The 6,280-nt window shown below is 37.8% G+C and overlaps 1 protein-coding gene across 2 annotated transcripts in view; it reads right to left on the reverse strand.

Moving 5' to 3' along the window:
• The window catches only part of LOC140144765 (acetylcholinesterase-like), a 102,128-nt gene that overhangs the window by 75,152 nt on the left and 20,696 nt on the right, over nucleotides 1-6,280 (reverse strand). The gene's annotated exons all lie outside the window — the stretch shown is intronic.

Genomic DNA, 6,280 nt, shown 5'->3' on the forward strand with positions numbered 1-6,280 from the left:
ATTGTATTTTTTTTAAATGTCTTCCATAGGGGGGGGGGGTGCGGAATACATCTGGAATAGCCCAATGCAGATAGTAATCGGATACATCCCATTGATTTATTGCGTGTGGACAAAGTGATTTTCGACCCATTTTTAGACAGATATATATTTAAAATATGTGAGTGGACACTACGAATGAGCCGTAAACTCTGCAAATTGTATTCTGAGATACATAGGTGTCTCAATTAGGCGCGACATGTTTCTCATTTGATAGCGTTTAAACCAATCAATAATCCTATTGCTGAAGAGGATAATAATCTTCTACATATAGAATCATTAAATAGTCTTTATTTGCTTTGGCTAAATCCTGTTTAAGTGGTGGGTTACAATTACATTGTATTTTGTCTGGGTACGTATAACAAACAATTAACAATGAGAGGATATTCCCGAAGCTTGTTGACTTGGGGATGATTTGAAATGACCGCCAATTATGACTTTATTACTTGCAATGTGAAAAAAGAGATACATGTAGAACCGAAAAAGTACCATTTTGTTGAAGGAGCAGAGTTCAACACACCATAACCTTGCTTCTGGAAATCGTTTGAAGTCAAATGATATACCATTTTAAAGCTTATGATATATATTTTCTAAACACGAAATAAAACAAGATTGACCGGGGACCGAGTTTACGGCTGATTCGTAGTGTCCAATCACATATGTAACAATATTGGGAATGAATTCTGAGAAATTAAGCTTTCAAATTGGGTAAAGTTCTTTTTGGACCACACTGTATACAAACTACAGAGAACGCCACATAAAGCTCACAGAGCAGGCAGCAAATTCAAAATCTAATTACAAGCAAAAAGTGAGAAACCATGGAAAGCAAAAATCCAAACCATGGCAAAGAACAAACCCATAGCCAAGCAAATGGCAACCAGAAGAGCGAAAACTAGCTCTGGACCGCACAGACCAGTGGTGTAGCGTCATAGGGGCACATGTCCCCCCCCCCCATCAATCTGACATTTTTAAAAATCCCATGGAAAATTGCTGAAAAACGACTTGTGCCCCCCAATTAGATCCGGTGCCCCCCAATCATGGTCGGTGCCCCCCCCCCCATGTGATGGCCCACGCTACTGGCACAGACATGCATTTGCCACACAAATTTTGAGCCAATGGCAGCACTGATGCTCAAATACTTAGCAATGGCTTTGAAATTCAACTATATATGCCTTTTTTCGATTGTTCATCAAGGATGTGTTTAAGTCCGGTTTTCTATGTAGGCCTACATAATGACATACACACATACACCCCTACAGTAATATTGAATTGTTATATTTAATTCATCCAGTAAAAAATATCAGTAGACCTGTAAAAAAGGCAGGCAAACCTGCTTGGCCACTTAAAGGCACATTATAGAACATCTTAAATTGTGATACGATCTGGTCCATGGAGGCCAAACACGGCAAATCTGAAATTGAGATAAAAGGCAAAATATATGGAGCAACTAGAGCGCGGGTACCACACCATAGCTAAACCATGGGCCATTGACAGCGGTTTCTGAGAATTGAAAAAAAAAAAACATGAAAATTGAAGGAAAAACTGGGGGAAAATCAGCCAATCCACAGTGTCATCCACTACCTCGATCTCAAGGGCTTAACACCCAAGCAGGTCCACTAAGACGTAGTGACCACACTTGGGGGTTTCTCTTCGTACAGCATGAAGTGAGCTGTCATGTTCAAATGTGGAAAGGAGAGACTGGATTACGATCCCTGCCCACAGGAAAGCCAGCCACCATCCCCACAGGGTCTAAATTGACAATTCTTAGAAACAGCTGACTGTCAAGTGTCAAGGTTCAATTGTCTCCAACAGAAAAACTAAAAAAAAATAATTACTTCAAACTTTCTATTTAATCATTCAGTGAACTGCAAAGAAAATCAGTTACAACTGTATAGCTCATCTTCTACTTTAAGTCACAAACTTATCAATTGCCCCTCATATCTACTGAAGATAGCACATGAATACAAAACAATCGAAGTGCTCTCTTTAGTAGATAGCATGCATGTAATACAAAACAACAATCTAAGTTATGATCTGCAGTAGTAAGCATGTGTGTAATACAAAATCTACCTGGTATGTGCTATCTTCAGTAGTAAGCATGTGTGTAATACAAATCTACCTGGTACGTGCTATCTTCAGTAGATAGCACATGTGTAATATAAAACAATGTAAGTGATATCTTCAGTAGGAGATTGCATGGGTTTCACACAAAACAATTTAGATGCTAATATTAAGTGCTAGTGACAAACCAGCAGTGGCGTAGCAAGCACTTTTTCAGAGGGTATGCAAATAGGGGGCAAGGGGGAGCCAACTTTTAAGGGGGAAAAGATTGCAAAATTGGTCAAAAATGAAGGACAAAACTAATCTTCAGTAGATAGCATGTGTAAAATACAAAACAAACTACGTGCTATCTTCAGTAGATAGCATGCATGTAATACAAAACGACAGTCTAAGTTATGATTTTAAAATCTGATCGGGGATATGTTCATTTCAAGTGAAATGTTTACAAAAAGGCCATGTGTCGTGAACTAATAATAGCACAAATTATACATTTTCTTTCAAAATAAAAGGCAAAAATATGGAGTAACTAGAGCGATTACAACACCATAGCTGAACCATGGGCCATTGACAGTTAGCGGTTTCTGAGAATTGAAAAAAAAATCATGAAAATTAAAGGTAAAAACAGGGGGAAATTCAGCCAATCCGCAGTGCCATCCACTACCTTGGTCTCAAGGGCTTAACACCCAAGCACATAATACCCTTGTATCTACTGAAGATAGCACATGTATACAAAACAATCAAAGTGCTATCTTTAGTAGACAGCACCATTAGGCTGCGTTCACATAGAAGTATACTATTCGGGTATACGGTGCACGTTTTGCGTATAGCTTAAATCGAGCAAGGCAATTTCATAATACCGGGTCACATAAGGCTACGACCGCATAGAAGTATACTATTCGGGTATACGATGCACGCTTTTGCAGGTGCACTGCACGCGATAGATTAAATCTAGCAAGGTAATTTCATAGTACCGGGTCACATAAGAGCTATTTGAAAAGGCCGTATACCTGCATATAGTATAGTATAGTGGGAATCGCGCATGTTCGATTTTAGTGCAGCGTATACCGTCCAAATTTAAAAAACCTAAACCATACAAATGTACGTGGGCAAATTCATTTTTTTAATAGATGCACTATCTAATTCTGCACATTATGACACCTCATTGAATGCAATGTGACCTCAAGAAGTAAAGTTACAAGCATTTGATAAGACGCCAAGAAAATGGGTAAACTGACAACATTAAGCTTTATTCGATCAGGCTGAGTTCACATAGTATACTCCTATATGAACTCAGCCTGAATGAATGAGCGTATTTCGTATAGCGAATACCGTATACCGTATACTTCTATGTGAACGCAGCCTTATGGCATGCAAAACGATCCAAGTGTAACCTTTAGCAGGCTTTTAGTTTAAAAAAATTAATTGAGGTGTGTGATAAATAGCACACCTCAATCTTGTGAGGAGTGCTATTTTGTGAATCATGAGTGTTAAGCTTAAAGATTAAGGACACTTCTTATGATAATTTAAGGAGTGTTGTGGAGTGTGATCACACTCGCACTCCTTAAAACTCAAAGCCTGCTTTAGTAGATAGCATATTTGAAATACAAATCAAACTATGTGCTACTATTAATTTGTAAGCACTCTTTAGCAAAGTCATAGCTCATTGAAAATAGTAACCTTTTGCCCACGATTTGTAATTTAAGAGCCAGTCTTCCTTATTATGTACCCAACTGCGATACAAAAAATAATTAAATTTTTTCTAAAAATTATATTGGTACATATTAACACCAACAACTCACATGTACAATATGAGCATGCACAGCGCCTTCATTCAGCTGAAAAAAATCTTGAAATTTCGGCCTCTGTGAGCCTAGTTTACAAATGGCAAACTTTGGAGGGCATAACATCATCATCCCAACCTCGTTTTGCATTTTTTTTGAAGTACCAAATGGTTACATCACAAAAACCAAGAAAAAAAGTTCTTGATGGTACATAAAAACAGCAAATCCAATGTTTTGATGAAAAGCGCCTCAGGCAAACTTCAAAGCATCATAATGGGCCACAATCGAGACCCCAAGTCCAAACAAGTTTGTAATTACAGACCTCCATGGTAAGTTTCATTTTCCAGCAAAAACTTTTTGGGATTTTGATGGCGCACAGAGTTAATAAAGGTCAAAGGTCAAAATTCCCTATTTTCGGGCATTTTTAAGTGCCTGTATTTCTGCGCGTCCCATCAAAGAAGACATAATTTTCTATCAATTAATATAAAAATTAGCTTGGGATCTCTTGATCTTCATATTTTAATGATTTTTGAAAATTGACTTAGCCTGATTGTGGAGGTCAATATTGACCTCAATTCCCTTGAACAATGACGCATGCAGCAATGTGGGCTTTTACTGCATTACAAAAGATACGCCAATAACAATAAGATCCCAATTTCATTTTTCATGATCTAGCTTCTTTGGTGACTAGTAGACAAAAAACAAGCAAAAGCTACTTGGGCGCACTGATATAATAGAGGTCAAAGTTCATGCTTTGTGCCAAATTGGCATTATATTGCCTTATGTGCAGCACAATATGGTATTGATGATAAGAATTCTGTACAGACTTTGTCAAAACATAAACTGTATCATCTTCATAATTTTAACTTCAGACTAATGTTTTATCATCATAATCAAATCCCCAAATAAGCAAATATTGGGTGTATCGATGTGGAAACTGCATAGATGCATTTATGAGAGAATCGTTTTCATAGTCAAACCTGTCTTCAGTAGACAGCAATAGCATGCATGTAAATACAAAGCAACAATCTAAGTTATGATCTTCAGTAGTAAGCATGTGTGTAATACAAAACAATCTAAGTGATATCTTCAGTAGGGGGCTAGTAGAATGCATGTGTTTCATACAAAACAAGTTAGATGCTAATATTAAGTGCTAGTTTCAAACTTGCAGTGGTGTATAACAAGCACTTTTTGAGAGGGTGGGCAAAGAGCGGGCAAGCCAACATTTAAAGGGGGTAAACATTGACAAAAATATGCCACTACAAACTCGCAAAGCCATCGGTTAGCAGGCAGTCTAAGTCTGCAATCCAGTCTTAGACCATGCTCACACTGCTGTTCAATTAAATTATATCAACTGGGGCAATGCTAAAATCCTATGTAAGGAGTCCACATGAGAATATACAGGACACATTAAAGAATCAATTTTGATCAGAAGACAAGGACCCAATGTCATGAACAAAGACAAAGGGGTCCATTTTTTTAAGTCATGTGAATGATCCACTCCTGCCTAATAAGACACCATCTTCAGTCAGGATACATCCAAAATTAGAACATTTCCACTTTTTGCAGCTATTTTGCAAAAAATTGGTTGATTTTGCCCACCCTCTTACTGAAATTCACTTTGCCCACCCCTGAAATTCACTCCCCCAATAAAATTAATTGTGCTGTCACTGACCATGATAGGTGAAACCGTCAAGAATCAATTTTGATCAGAAGACTTGGACCCACTGTCATGAACAAGGACAAGGGCCCCACTTCATAAGTCATGTGCATGATCCACTCCTGCCTTATAAGACACCACCTTCAGTCAGGATATATCCAACTGGAGGAAGCACCAATCATCATTTTGATGATGCCCATCGATCATGATCAGTGGCGGAACTACAGGGGGCAGGAAGGCATTTCACCAAAATTAGAACATTTCCACTTTTTGCAGCTATTTTGCACAAAATTTGTTAATTTTCCCCACCCCTCTTACTGAAATTCACTTTGCCCACCCCTGAAATTCACTTTGCCTCCCCCCAATAAAATTTGTCACTGACCATGATAGGTGAAACCATCAATGGCAAGTGAAAGTTTTGGTTTTGTTTAAAAGAAACCTTTCATATTGTCTACCAATAACCTTGATGAATCTATTTATATAGCTAGCACCTGTACTATCTTCAGTAGATAATACCTGTTTAATACAAAACAATCTATGTGCTATCTTCAGTATATGGCATCTGTGTAATACAAAACAATCAAAATGTTATCTTCAGTAGATAATTATATTGTTTTGTATGATAAGTGATATCTTTAGCAAATGCATCCTTGTATAACATGTAGAATGGGGTTCGAACCCACAACCTTACGATCATGAGTCCAATGCTCTAGCTACTGCACCACAAAACCCGGAAGTGTAT

Source organism: Amphiura filiformis, unplaced genomic scaffold (assembly GCF_039555335.1).
Source record: "Amphiura filiformis unplaced genomic scaffold, Afil_fr2py scaffold_79, whole genome shotgun sequence".
NCBI classification, from domain to species: Eukaryota; Metazoa; Echinodermata; class Ophiuroidea; order Amphilepidida; family Amphiuridae; genus Amphiura; species Amphiura filiformis.